This window comes from Dermochelys coriacea, chromosome 2 (genome assembly GCF_009764565.3).
Source record: "Dermochelys coriacea isolate rDerCor1 chromosome 2, rDerCor1.pri.v4, whole genome shotgun sequence".
Lineage (NCBI taxonomy): Eukaryota > Metazoa > Chordata > Testudines > Dermochelyidae > Dermochelys > Dermochelys coriacea.
Genome location: NC_050069.1, coordinates 125076866 through 125091927, shown reverse-complemented (window position 1 = coordinate 125091927; position 15062 = coordinate 125076866). Strand labels below are relative to the sequence as shown.

Sequence of the window (15062 nt, the reverse complement as noted above, 5' to 3'; positions counted from 1 at the left end):
CATTGTAGCTGTGTTGGTATCAGTATATTAGAGCTACACGGTGGGTGAGGTAATATCTTCCATTGCACCAACTTCCGTTGGTGAAAGAGACAAGCTTTTGAACTTACGTAGACCTTAAAAAGAGCTGTGTAGGACCTCAAAAGCTTGTCTCTTTCACCAACAGACGTTGGTCCAATAATGATATTCTCACCTACTTTCTCTCGCGCACACACTCGCATTTTTTAGTTTTTTTATATTGAACTGATTATATGGTGATGAATGTTTATGAAAAATGCATGTCCATAAGATTCCTCAGGTATATTTCTGTGACCTTAGTTCTGCTAAATAATCAAGGCAAATAAAAAAAAATCTAAACTGTGCAATCAATCTTCATAGTAGATTTCATCGCAAAGAGGTTGGATGTTCCAGGAAATCAATAATGGGAATTAGTCTTCAATGGCAAACTGACTGATTTGGGTAGAGATTATATGGTTTCCATTCTGCACTGAAGTTAGTGGAGTTACTTGAGATCTGACTCAGTGTAACTGAGAATTGAATTGGGTTGTAGGCTGGTAGTGACAAGAAGGTATTACCATCTGAGCAGCTGTTCAGCATACATGAAATGAGCTGCAGTTTCATTCTAGTACCGAATGAACATCTCTTTCACTGCCAAAGTTGGTGCTAATTTGTACCCGTACTACAATGTCTGCAGAAAGATGAAGGATCGAATGGGCATAGAGTTAGCAACCTTCTCACCCCTAGAGGTGGTTATTCCAGGTCACCACTGAGGCAAATTGGTAGGGAGCAGGGAATGCATTTACTGTGTACATGTGCTGCCTGGGCTGTAGCAGTTCTGTGGTTAGACAGAGTATTTCAGTTTTCATTGCTGTCAGTTGCCTCCCAGTTTCATGCCCACCACAGACATCTGAAAAAAATTAAAAAGGAAAGGTTTTTAGAGGATTATTTAATGGATTTTTTCAATCTTCTACAATCCCCACGAGAAATCACATTTACACTGATATCTGTAAGATCAGTCAAAGAATATTTATTGATTACAACTGAGCCTTCTCAAGGAAAGGTTTCAGAGTGAGCAGCCGTGTTAGTCTGTATTCGCAAAAAGAAAAGGAGGACTTGTGGCACCTTAGAGACTAACAAATGTATTCGAGCATAAGCTTTCGTGAGCTACAGCTCACTTCACCGGATGCATTTGGTGGAGTGAGCTGTAGCTCACGAAAGCTTATGCTCCAATACATTTGTTAGTCTCTAAGGCGCCACAAGTCCTCCTTTTCCTCTCAAGGAAACAAAGCTTTCCTCTGTTAGAAAAATAAAGCTTTGTATCCCAGTATTTTCAGACCACCTAACAAGCGTGGGTTTCATCTGTCACGTTGTCCTTGTCTTTCCCCATAAATTCCCACTCACTCCTGACCAGGGCTGGGGCGTCTTTTAAACCCTCCGAAGACATAGTCTCGGTAAAAAAAGAGGTCTCGGGTACGCACTGCTGCTTTTCCCAGGACCTGCGATGTGCGTGGAATCTAAAGCCAGTGGGGTTCCCCAGAGGTGCCAAGCCAAAATTGCGGGGTCTGAGCCACAGGGTGCCACCCGGACACTAATGACTTGCCGGTGGTGGTGCTCCAGGCAGCTCCGCAGAGGGAAGGGGAGCACATGCCACTTTGCGGCCACAGCGTGCGCCTCCGTCAGAATATTCATGAGCCGCGGAGTGAGCACCAGCGGCACCGGCAGCCACTTAGACGAGGGAAGGAGCAAGGGCGGAGGAGGAGGGGAAGAGGTGCCCGCCACAAACTCGAGAGGAGCCTCCATCTCCACCGGCCCTGAGCTGAGAGTTGGCGGAGGCGAGGGACTGGGGGGGGAGGGGGGAGGGGGGATAGCTAGCCCCCTGTGAGCGCTGGGAGCAGGAGGGGGAAGCCGTGCGTCCCCCCTCCCGCCCGAGGTGGGCTCAGGAGCGGACTTCGCTTCTCGGACGACCGTGGCGGCGGCGGCGGGGGGCGCGAGGAGTGAAGGTCGCCAGGAGGGTTCCCGGGGAGCTCCTGCCGCACAGCGCGCAAGGTACGCGCGGGGTAAACGTCGGAGGCTCCCCTAGCCCAGCAGCGCGGGAGGCAGAGGGAAGGGGCGCGGGGGCCGCCGCCGGGCTGGGACGCTCCCGGGCGGGCGGGCGGGCGGGGCACGAGCTCCTCGCCCCAGCTTCCCCGGCGGCTCGGGCCAAAGCGCGGCGCCGGGCTGAGCGGCGCCTCCCCTCAGCTGCCTAGGGGGAAAGCCCGTCGGGCAAGGAGCCCGGGGGAGGCGGCTGCGCGGAGACCTCTTCCCCCAAGGATCAGACACCGGGGCGCGGGGGGGGGGGGGAGAGTCTTGCCAGCCGCCTGCGGGGGGGGGGGGCATGCCCAGCGGGGGGCAAAGGAAAGGGGGGGGGGGAGGGATTTTGCCCAGTGGAAGCCCTGAACACAGGGGCGTTATAGGAGCGGCAGGGAGCGCGGCCCATGGGGTGACTTGGGGGAGCCCTCTAGGGATAAGGGCACGCGCTGTTGCCAGCCGCCGCGCCCTCAGAGCCAGGGGAGAATAAATGGAGCTGTGAGCAAAGTGGTGCAGGAAACTCCCCTTCCTGCTTTCACTTTGTTTCCTCCTGCGGACCAAGTTTGGTGGTTCTTCTGTGGCTCTCCCTGGCCGCGGTGGCCCCTCCCGGCCCGTCCCCGCCGGGCAGCCTGCGGTGAGGGGCTCTGGAGCCGCCGATTTGGTGGGACTTCACGGGCTCCGCTGGGCGTTGCTAGAGGCGGGGAAGGGGTCGAGCTAACAGAAAATAAATGTGGAAGAGATACGGAAGGAAGAGACCAATGGCCGGGCCATAAATCAGCCAGTATATACGGGGAGTTGACGAGACTAGATCTTTTCACCCTCAAAACCAAACCAAAAAAACCCAACCCCAAGCCACTTGGGAAGGGGGAGGGGGGACCCAAGAAGGCTGGTTGTTGGCACCCAGCGCTGAAACCAAGGCAGCTGATGCTGAGCGGAGCCAAGGGGTGCAGTCCTTCTTAGTTAGTTTCAAACCAGCAAGACAGCCTCTGCCAAAGATTGCTGTAAACACTGAATAAAGATTTCATTGTGGGCTGGTGTGACTGGAATAATTAGGCCGTTAATTGTTCATTCTGATTCGAAGGTGCGGGAATCAGTAGGGCACAGTAGCCACCAAACGAGAGAAAGGGAGCGAAAAGAGCAACATGCAACATTTATCACTTGCTCCGCTTCTGCAGTACTTTGAATCCCAGAGCCCTGGGGTCGTTATCTGTTTAACAAAAGGGCATCTCTGCAAAACTGCAGTTTAAATATGCATTATTGCCATTTTCTCTTCTTAGTTTTCACGCTGGCCACAATCGAGTGATGAGTTGTTGTTTTTAATCCCGTTTTAGAGAAGTAAAATGTAAATACGTCTGGAGAATGAACATCCTAACTAGACTGACTAATACCAATTACAGGTTTCAGAGTAGCAGCCGTGTTAGTCTGTATTCGCAAAAAGAAAAGGAGTACTTGTGGCACCTTAGAGACTAACAAATTTATTAGAGCATAAGCTTATGCTCTAATAAATTTGTTAGTCTCTAAGGTGCCACAAGTACTCCTTTTCTTTTTGCTAATACCAATTAATGCATTTTACTTATGTGCACACTTGATTGCCAGCTTAGCAGGGATGACCGCTAATGGTGCCAGCTTTTGTGCTGCTGTAAGGCTTTTCAAATGGGCATGCAAGATTTTAACAGTAAACTGTTTGCGTTTTAACTTTGTAATTATGTCCAGGTTTAAAACATGTTACTCAGAGTGATTTCATCTGTATACATAAGGAAGCCAGAGTATAGGAAGTACCAGTAAGATAACGGGGGAGTGAGCTTTCACTTTGCTGTCCAAAACATAGTGTTGTATTTTTCTGAGTTTGCCTAAGACTTTGAGATACACTTGTGAGATTTTTGCATTAAGGGAAGGAGAGAAAACAGGATGCATGTTAAAGTGCTACAACTGTATACATAACTAAATAAAATAATGTAGTCTCTATTCAAATCCCAAATTATCTGAGGATGGACTGAGTGAGCACTGCAGTGTTTGGCCCAAAGTGGGGTGTTGGGAATTCACCTGGATACTAAATGACCGCAGTTAAAATGCACTTCACAGACGTTCTGATTAAGTTGTCAAAATTGCATTGTCGTACTCCAATGATGGATTGAGGATAAATTCTTTATTTCTGATTTAATTGTAATCCCTGTTGTGAGGAACAGTCTTCAAGGCAGTCTGCCAACCTGTTCCTTTTTACCAGAACTATCTAGAAGAGAATATTGCTAACTTTATCTGGATCACCCACTTTTAGAAACCTAAAAACATTTTACTGAAATATCCTCTGGAGCTAGAAAGACAAAATGTGTAGCGAAAACTATAAGAGACACTACTGACCTTGAGTCATTGCCAGTGGTGTTTCATTAGGGAACTCTTATAAAGAATCTTAACTTGATAGTGCATCAATTAGTTAAGTGGTGTGTTTAATTTCAGAATAATTTCTGGAGTCAGGACTGAAGACCAGTAAAGTTTTGTCATAAGTCTCATGTTTCTTATATTTAATAAACATAAACATATACAAAATCTATGGTTGTTAAATAAGACATGAAAAACATGCCTGAAGAACCATGATAATCATGGGGAAACTAGCTTATGCCCAAATAAACTTGTTAGTCTCTAAGGTGCCACAAGGGCTCCGCATTGTTTCAGCTATACATAGAGGTTTATACAATTTTATGTATTGAGATCATTAGTCATTGGTTTGTAGTTAAGTGCTGAATAATACCTTGAACATAAGTTATGTGAAATGCACAGTACATCTTCATAATAAAATTGCATTTTCACAGACATAATTGTTATTCATAGCAAGTAGTCTCACAAACAGATTCCATCCCTGTAAGTACTAGTCTGTCAGGCCAATTATGACTAAATTACCGCATGTCCTCTATTGTATAAACTAATTAAAGGGTAATTAATAAAATGATGATTTCATTCCATGGCAATGACTACATCTGGTTGTCATAGCAGAATTTGTTTGACATATGGTTGAATGGTCAGACTGTATGATAGCAACATTGCTGCAGAACACCTAGCAAGACAGCAGAATTTTAACCCTTAAGGCTTTAATTTCAAGACTCTGTGCCAAGGAGTTACTGAATTTATTTGCTCATACTCTTCATCTAATCTTCCTAGACCTAATATAAAATAATTTAGCCCTTCAGCAAAATTTAAATGAGCTAACCTCATGAGGGGCTTAAGTTGGAACTGAAAGATAAAATACTCAGATTTACTTACTTAGTGAAATGAATTGGATGTTGTTAGTTCATTTTCTAGTGGACAGTATATGTTAATACTGTACACTGGCAAAGAAAAGCCATGATGGAATTAGCATTGAGACTAAATTATCTCTTGTCCTCCTCCCCTCCCATCACCTCTGCCATACAGATGTATACCAGGCTGAGGTTGTGGTCAAAATGGCATGGAGAAATCTGGATTGCAGCATTCTCCAAATGTACCCTGCATCTATAGGTGTACCAAAACTTCAGTTCCCAAAACTCCTAGTACAAACAGTATCGGTAAACAATTTAAAATGTTTTTTAGTAAATAACAATATAAATAAATGTGTGTGTGTGTGTATACAGGATAACTACACATACTCTGAAAGATCAGTGGTTGAGATTTTCAAAGCAGTCTAGGGGTTTTAAACATACCTTTAATGTGTCTAAATCCCCTAACCTGCTTTGAAAATCACAACCACTGATCTTTCACAGTAGGCTTATGTGTGTGCACGTGTGTGTCTTTTGAAAGTGCAAACCACAAGTAGTCATGGTTCTGATTGAGTATAGCAAAACCAGAGAGAAGGAGAAATGAAGCAATAAATTAACATTTTCATTTATAAAAAGAAAAGGAGTACTTGTGGCACCTTAGAGACTAACAAATTTATTAGAGCATAAGCTTTCGTGAGCTACAGCTCACTTCATCGGATGCATTTGGTGGAAAAAAGTTTTTTTCCACCAAATGCATCCGATGAAGTGAGCTGTAGCTCACGAAAGCTTATGCTCTATTAGAGCATAAGCTTTCGTGAGCTACAGCTCACTTCATCGGATGCATTTGGTGGAAAAAAGTTTTTTTCCACCAAATGCATCCGATGAAGTGAGCTGTAGCTCACGAAAGCTTATGCTCTAATAAATTTGTTAGTCTCTAAGGTGCCACAAGTACTCCTTTTCTTTTTGCGAATACAGACTAACACGGCTGCTACTCTGAAACCATTTTCATTTATAAATTACACAAAAATGGTTATTTTTTCAGATAAAGCAAAGTAAAAGGGTATATGAAACTGAATGATCTCATTTGTGTCTTCCTTATTTCATGTACACCATCATGAATGAACAGTTTCTTCACTGAGTAGTCATGATTGCGCATCACCGCCCAAGGTCAGGTGCAGAGTTTGGCCAATGATGCATATAAAGCATTGTTTGTCTGTTTCTCTGAGAGTCTGAGTCCTGTTTCTTGAGATTTTCCAGTTAGACTGATCTATCTCATTTTAATTCTAACCATTTAACTCATTAATACCTGGAAAATCTTTTTATAGCATCTAACTGCATCATATGCATTGTCCGACACATATATTCTTAATAGGGCTTTCACTGTGGCATTGTCAAAGAACCCTTATGTCACAGCTGGGAACATGAATCTGTCATGTCAGCACTGTACCTTGTTTTAGAAAGTGATAGTGTATGAATGTATTTTATGAAGAGAAGTTAAATGTGCTCATGTACTGATCATTAGCAAGCAAGAAATTGAAACTTATTTTTCTATATAAAGATTAAAACTAGTATTAGCAGAGTGCTTTGTACACTAACACTACTGCCTCTAAGGCATTGTATTTAAGGAAAAGCAAGACATGAGACAATACAATCATGTCTTAGTATTTTATTGGTGTAATGTAGCTAGTTAAGGATATATCATCATTTACATTTCTTTTAAGAAAATGCCAGATGTTTATAACTCAGCTGTGATAACTTGTCTGAGGCTGAAAGCTGATATGAAAGTCCTTAGTCTGGGAATATTTATCTTTTAAACAAATTTAATTTAAGTAATTTGGCCATTTTAAAAGATGAGTGGAAGGAAATTATCTCTAATTTCATATGCTATTTTGTTTGCACCTACAAAATAATTGCAAAAGCAATTGAACAAGAATATTTTGTAGATCATGAATCATAGTATCTTGGGTGTTTTGTGTTGTTGGTTTTTTATTAAAGCAATAGAGAAATACGTTTGTAAAAATGTCTTCAACACTAAGACAAGACCTACTTTTGCATAAGGATTTACATATATATGTGAATTAATCACTGTTTTAAAATTCACCATCTCTTGTTGACACTATAGAGCATGTCAGTATGGTAATTCTCTGGTAGAGCTCACTAAGAACACATTGACGTGATAGACCATAAGTACTGTGAAGGAAGAAATACAGTTTCTGATGTCAATGATCTGGGGATGAAAGGAGCATTTCATACATTTCTAATATGATCTATTTTTCTTTTTTGAACTACTGTTTTAAAAAAGCAAACTAATATAATGATAGTTCACACACTGCACCCATTTAAGTGTTTGATATAAAGTTACACTGTCAAATGCCCTTTTATAAGTTTAAAATATTTGTCTCCACTGTTTTTAATACTTTCTCAGAATCTTGAAAATGAAGGGCCCAATCTTGTAGCCGTGAGGCAGTCAAAGCTCCCACTGATATCAGTGAAAACATTCCAGTTTAAAGCAACAAATTAGGCTCTGAATTTTCTTCTCTTTTGATTCTTTCCTTCTGCCATTGGTCAATATTTCTGGGGGTTTCTGTTTTTCTAATAGTATTTGAAGACCCAAAATATTTTTGTCTGTCTCTCTGTTTATTCACACACACACCATTATCATCAGACATCTGGGGATAGTGTTTGTTAGATAGTTGCTGTCTGGGGCCAGTAGAGGGCACACACAACTTTGTTTTTGAGTAAACTTTGTTTTCGGTTTGTGTAAACCATTTTTTTTTTCTTACATGGTGAAGTATGTTAAACAGAATTTGTTGGGGATTTGTAAGGATTCATGTTGGTGAGCTCTGTTACAGCTAGCCAGTGAGCCTGCTATAGTAAGTGCTCACCAACATGAATAAAGTTTGCACAATCAAGTCCTAAGAATCCTAAAGACACAATCCATGAGATTCTAACAGTTCTAAAGTAAGTAACTCTTTGGGACTAAATTATTCAACATGTTTTTTTTAAATCTACTACAGCAGCAATTCAGAGGTAAAAATGAAACTATATAATTAACATCTCCTGTATGCCTAGGTATTTTAGCACTTGTAGCATATAGTGGATTCCTGAAACATATAACTTGGACACAATGGGGCATGTTAAAGATGGATTGAAAGGCTTACCTATAAATCTTCTTGCTTGTGTAGTTTTGATTCAGAATTGCTGTCATGAAAATTAAAATAGCAGTAGAATCATAGAATCATAGAATATCAGGGTTGGAAGGGACCCCAGAAGGTCATCTAGTCCAACCCCCTGCTCAAAGCAGGACCAAGTCCCAGTTAAATCATCCCAGCCAGGGCTTTGTCAAGCCTGACCTTAAAAACCTCTAAGGAAGGAGATTCTACCACCTCCCTAGGTAACGCATTCCAGTGTTTCACCACCCTCTTAGTGAAAAAGTTTTTCCTAATATCCAATCTAAACCTCCCCCATTGCAACTTGAGACCATTACTCCTCGTTCTGTCATCTGCTACCATTGAGAACAGTCTAGAGCCATCCTCTTTGAAACCCCTTTCAGGTAGTTGAAAGCAGCTATCAAATCCCCCCTCATTCTTCTCTTCTGCAGACTAAACAATCCCAGCTCCCTCAGCCTCTCCTCATAAGTCATGTGCTCTAGACCCCTAATCATTTTCGTTGCCCTTCCTTGTACTCTTTCCAATTTATCCACATCCTTCCTGTAGTGTGGGGCCCAAAACTGGACACAGTACTCCAGATGAGGCCTCACCAATGTCGAATAGAGGGGAACGATCACGTCCCTCGATCTGCTCGCTATGCCCCTACTTATACATCCCAAAATGCCATTGGCCTTCTTGGCAACAAGGGCACACTGCTGACTCATATCCAGCTTCTCGTCCACTGTCACCCCTAGGTCCTTTTCCGCAGAACTGCTGCCGAGCCATTCGGTCCCTAGTCTGTAGCGGTGCATTGGATTCTTCCATCCTAAGTGCAGGGTCCTGCACTTATCCTTATTGAACCTCATTAGATTTCTTTTGGCCCAATCCTCCAATTTGTCTAGGTCCTTCTGTATCCTATCCCTCCCCTCCAGCGTATCTACCACTCCTCCCAGTTTAGTATCATCCGCAAATTTGCTGAGAGTGCAATCCACACCATCCTCCAGATCATTTATGAAGATATTGAACAAACGGGCCCCAGGACCGACCCCTGGGGCACTCCACTTGACACCGGCTGCCAACTAGACATGGAGCCATTGATCACTACCCGTTGAGCCCGACAATCTAGCCAGCTTTCTACCCACCTTATAGTGCATTCATCCAGCCCATACTTCCTTAACTTGCTGACAAGAATGCTGTGGGAGACCGTGTCAAAAGCTTTGCTAAAGTCAAGAAACAATACATCCACTGCTTTCCCTTCATCCACAGAACCAGTAATCTCATCATAAAAGGCGATTAGATTAGTCAGGCATGACCTTCCCTTGGTGAATCCATGCTGACTGTTCCTGATCACTTTCCTCTCCTCTAAGTGCTTCAGGATTGATTCTTTGAGGACCTGCTCCATGATTTTTCCAGGGACTGAGGTGAGGCTGACCGGCCTGTAGTTCCCAGGATCCTCCTTCTTCCCTTTGTAGTAGAACATCATTTGGCAAATCTTATAAAATTGGTATATGGACACCTCACTAGGTGGTGGTGCTGGTTTACTGAGTGCCTTCTGTGTGCTTAGCACTATACAAATATAAAAAAAGACATAGGATACATTTTTTTCAAAATCACTTAATTGACCTAGGAACTTACATTCAAGACTTCCAATGTTTGTTAGACACAAACAATGTTTGTTTGTTGAAGAACCTGTTTTCTTTTTAAAATGGGAGGCTCCTAAGCCTCTTGGGCACTTTTTTGAAAATTTTACCCATAGTCCTTGCGCCTAGAGCTTAGAATCTAAATAAGATGTAGACAACACCATTCCAACATATATGCTACATGGGATAATGTGATGGGCTAATATTTCAAAGCCTTGTGGAAGAAGAGGGTTTTTAAGGATGTAATTGAAGAAATGAGAAAGATCCATGCATGGAAAGGGCATGGAGATGGTTATGGGAAAAGAATGTATAAGGTCCTAGACGGGTAGTGTGGGAGGAATGCAAGTAGTGTGTGGGGGGGGGGAGAGAATAGAAAGAAGCAGCAGTAGACAAAATTGAATGAAGAAGGGTCTCAAAGGTGAAATATGAAGCTTGATCTTGATGCAGAAAACAAGACGGGAGACCTGTCAAATGACTCCCAGGTTGCTGGAACAAGATAAATTTATCAACACTACTTTGTATGTACTGCATCAAAGAACTGCCGAGAAGAGGAGGTTACTATAGTAAAAGAGAGATGATAAATGTGATAATCCCCAGGGCTGAAGAGAGAAGGATAGACTGCAGAGGTGGAAGAGAGAGAATTTGGTGAAAGCATGGGCTGGATATATGTAGAAATAGGAGACAAATGGCAATTAGGTTGTGTGATACAGAATGGCCAGAGGGCAGCAGGAGAGTATTAGATGGGAGCCTTATTCCATGTAGAGGGAAGAAAATTTCCTATAAATTAATTAAAACACCTGAAGCCAATTAAAGCACCTAAAGCCAGTCATATGATAAAAACTCCCTGCTTCAATCAGACAAGAGGAGGAGTTGAAGCAGAGTGATTGGTGTTGGAGCAGAGGGCAGTTTGGAGGAGTTGAAGCAGAATGGATTGGCATTGGAGCAAAGAGCAGTTTGGGAGAGTTGAAACAGAGTGGATTGGTGCTGGAGCAGAGGGCAGTTTGGAGGAGTTGAAGCAGAGTGGATTGGTATTGGAGCAAAGAGCGGTTTGGAGGAGTTGAAACAGAGTGGATTGGTATTGGAGCAGAGAGCAGTTTGGAGGGAAGCAGAGGAGAGTTTGGAGAAGTGCTGCGGTGGGCTAAGAAGACCAAGACCCTAGATAAAGAGATACCTGGTTTGTGCAGAGGGAAGGCAGGAAGCCCCACAAGCTGAAGGGCAGGAGAGGGAAGTAGCCCAAGGGAAGGAACCGCTAGTTCTAGTGGTTTACCACTATGCCTAGGGCCGAGACCCAGAGTAGAGGGTGGGCCCAGGTCTCTCCCTCTCCACTCCCCTCCTCTAGGACACCAGTGGGGCAGTTAATACCCCAGTTCAGGGGCAAGAAACAGTGCCCTGAACCCCCCCTCAGTAGTGCTGGCAATTTGCCACATGTGGTGTAAGGAGTGGGATCTACGCGCTGGGGACTTAAACCAGGGTTACCAAAACCCTCCCGTCCCTAAGATGGATGACGTGGTCAAGGCCCTAATACAAGCCACTACAGCCCAGCAGACATATTACAACGTTAGGCAAATAGTACAGGTGATGGACTATATGAGATAGTGGAAGCCATTCGAGAGGTGGACTATAACATCAGACAACCAGACTGCCGAAGGCCAGAGCAAATCTACCACATCAACTTACTGGCATGACCGAGAGACGTGCCTGGTCATTTTGGGAGCTCCACCGCAGACAGATGACCCACAGGGGCAGGTGAAGATATCTCCTGAGTTAACTCCAGAACAACAAACAGAGGTCATTGATACGATCCAACGGAACCAGGATGTGTTCTGTACACAGCCGGGCCGTACGACCCTGGTCCAACATCATATTGTCACCAGGTTCGGAGTAAGAGTGACAATAAGATCGTATCGGATACCGGAAGCTAAAAGGGAAGAAATTAGGACAGAAGTGAAGAAGATGCTGGAACTTGGGGTTATTGAAGAATCCCACAGCCAGTGGTCCAGCCCTATCATCCTAGTCTCCAGGCCTGATGGTACCCTGAGGTTTTGCAATGACTTCCAGAAGTTGAATGAAGTATCCCAATTCTATGCCTATCCGATACCACACATTGATGAGCTAGTTGATCAGTTAGGCAAGGCCCAATACCTAACCACCCTGGACCTGACCAAAGGATATTGGCAAATTCCCCTGGCCGAGAATGCCAAGGAAAAGACTGCCTTCTCTATACCCGATGGCCTGTTCCAATACACTGTCCTCCCTTTCAGACTTCATGGGGCCCCTGCAACATTCCAATGACTTATGGAAAAATTGCTGCAACCTCATGTCAAGTATGCCACCGCCTATCTAGACGACATAATCATCCATAGCCCTGACTGGGAAACGCACCTAGGAAAAGTAGAAGCGGTGCTAGACACCCTGCGGAAGGCCAGCCTCACTGCCAACTCTCTCAAGTGCGTGATAGGACTAGCTGAGGCCAGGTACCTCGGGTATGTAGTAGGGAGAGGTTTGGTGAAACCCCAAAGGAATAAAGTGGAGGCAATACAAGGTTGGCCTCGACCAGTCCGCAAAAAGCAGGTCAGAGCATTTCTAGGGATAATAGGATACTATCGGAGATTCATTCCTCATTTCGCCACAAGAGGAGGGCCGTTGACAGATTTGATAAAGGCTAAGGGCCCCAAGATAGTAAAGTAGACTGATGCAGCAAAAGGAGCATTTGCAGATTTAAGGACAGCCCTTTGCTGCCATCCAGTACTCATAGCCCCAAACTTCAAGAAGGAATTCATCCTACAAACAGATGCCTTGGAGGTAGGGCTAGGAGCGTCCTTTCGCAGATGGTAGAGAAGAAGGAACACCCAATCTTGTACCTCCTCAGGGAACAAAAGTACTCCATCATTGAAAAGGAATGTCCGGTGGTAAAACGGGCTATGGAGACTCCCGCTACTACCTACTGGGGCGGCGGTTTACCCTCGTGACAGACCATGCCCCACTCCAGTGATGCACAGAAACAAGGAGAAGAACGCAAGAGTAACTAGGTGGTTCCTATCCCTTCAGCCCTTCCATTTCCGGGTACAGCACAGGGCCGGAAGCCAACATGGCAACACTGGTGGCCTATCATGACAGCACTGCCTCTCATCCCAGGTAGCCTAACCCCATGGTGTTGAGCAAGGGGGGGGGGATATGTGATACTGCCTGGCGAGAGGACAGCAGGAGAGTGTTAGAAGGGAGACTTATTTCCTGTAGAGGGAAGAAAGTTTGCTATAAATTCATTAAAGCACCTGAAGCCAGTCACATGATGAAAACTCCTTGCTTCAATCAGACAAGAGAAGGAATTGAAGCAGAAGGGATTGGTATTGGAGCAGAGACCAGTTTGGAGGAGTTTCATAGATACTAAGGTCAGAAGGGACCATTCTGATCATCTAGTCTGACCTCCTGCACAGCACAGGCCACAGAATCTCACCCACCCACTCCTAGGAAAAACCTCACCCATGTCTGAGATATTGAAGTCCTTAAATCATGGTTTAAAGACTTCAAGGAGCAGAGAAGCCTCCCTCAAGTCAACCATGCCCCATGCTACAGAGGAAGGCAAAAAACCTCCAGGGCCTCTCCAATCTGCCCTGGAGGAAAATTCCTTCCCGACCCCAAATATGGCAATCAGCTAAACCCTGAGCATATGGGCAAGGTTCACCAGCCAGATACTACAGAAAATTCTTTCCTGGGTAACTCGCATCCCATCCATCTAATATCCCATCTCAGGGAATTTGGCCTATTTACCCTGAATATTTAAAGATCAATTACTTACCAAAATCCCATTATCCCATCATACCATCTCCTCCATAAACTTATCAATTAGGATCTTAAAACCAGATAGATCTTTTGCCCCCACTGCTTCCCTTGGAAGGCTATTCCAAAACTTCACTCCTCTGACGGTTAAAAACCTTAGTCTGATTTCAAGTCTAAACTTCCTGATGGCCAGTTTATACCCATTTGTTCTTGTGTCCACATTGGTGCTGAGCTGAAATAATTCCTCTCCCTCTCCTGTATTTATCCCTCTGATATATTTATAGAGAGCAATCATATCTCCCCTCAACCTTCTTTTAGTTAGGCTAAACAAGCCAAGCTCCTTAAGTCTCCTTTCATAAGACAAGTTTTCCATTCCTCGGATCATCCTAGTAGTCCTTCTCTGTACCTGCTCCAGTTTGAATTCATCCTTTTTAAACATGGGAGACCAGAACTGCACACAGTATTCTAGGTGAGGTCTCACCAGTGCCTTGTATAACGGTACTAAAACCTCCTTATCCCTACTGGAAATGCCTCTCCTGATGCATCCCAAAACCGCATTAGCTTTTTTCACAGCCATATCACATTGGCAGCTCATAGTCATCCTATGATCAACCAATACTCCAAGGTTCTTCTCCTCCTCCGTTACTTCTAATTGATGCGTCCCCAACTTATAACTAAAATTCTTGTTATTAATCCCTAAATGCATAACCTTACACTTCTCACTATTAAATTTCATCCTATTACTATTACTCCAGTTTACAAGGTCATCCAGATCCTCCTATATAATATCCTGATCCTTCTCCGAATTGGCAATACCTCCCAGCTTTGTATCATCTGCAAACTTTATTAGCACACTCCCACTTTTTGTGCCAAGGTCAGTAATAAAAAGATTAAATAAGATTGGTCCCAAAACCAATCCCCGAGGAACTCCACTGGTAACCTCCCTCCAACCTGACAGTTCGCCTTTCAGTAGGACCCGTTGTAGTCTCCCCTTTAACCAATTCCTTATCCACCTTTTGATGTTCATATTGATCCCCATCTTCTCCAATTTAACTAATAATTCCCCATGTGGCACGGTATCAAATGCCTTACTGAAATTTTGAAGCAGAGTGGATTGGCATTGGAGCAAAGAGCAGTTTGGAGGGAAGCAGAGAAGAGTTTGGAGAAGTGCTGCGGTGAGCTAAGAAGACCAAGACCCTAGGTAA

General features: G+C 44.0%; 1 protein-coding gene across 4 annotated transcripts in view; it reads left to right on the top strand.

The window, feature by feature from the left end:
* The first annotated feature begins 1689 nt into the window (after positions 1–1689).
* CDH20 (cadherin 20) overlaps positions 1690–15062 on the top strand; it is a 158875-nt gene continuing 145502 nt past the window's right edge. For 2 of the 4 annotated variants that reach the window (XR_006279067.1, XM_043508432.1), the window contains exon 1: positions 1714–2043. The gene's annotated coding sequence lies outside the window, so the exon portion shown is untranslated. Of the gene's footprint in view, positions 2044–15062 lie in introns of all 4 variants that reach the window. The other 2 variants (XM_038391466.2, XM_038391468.2) reach the window with 2 other exon arrangements.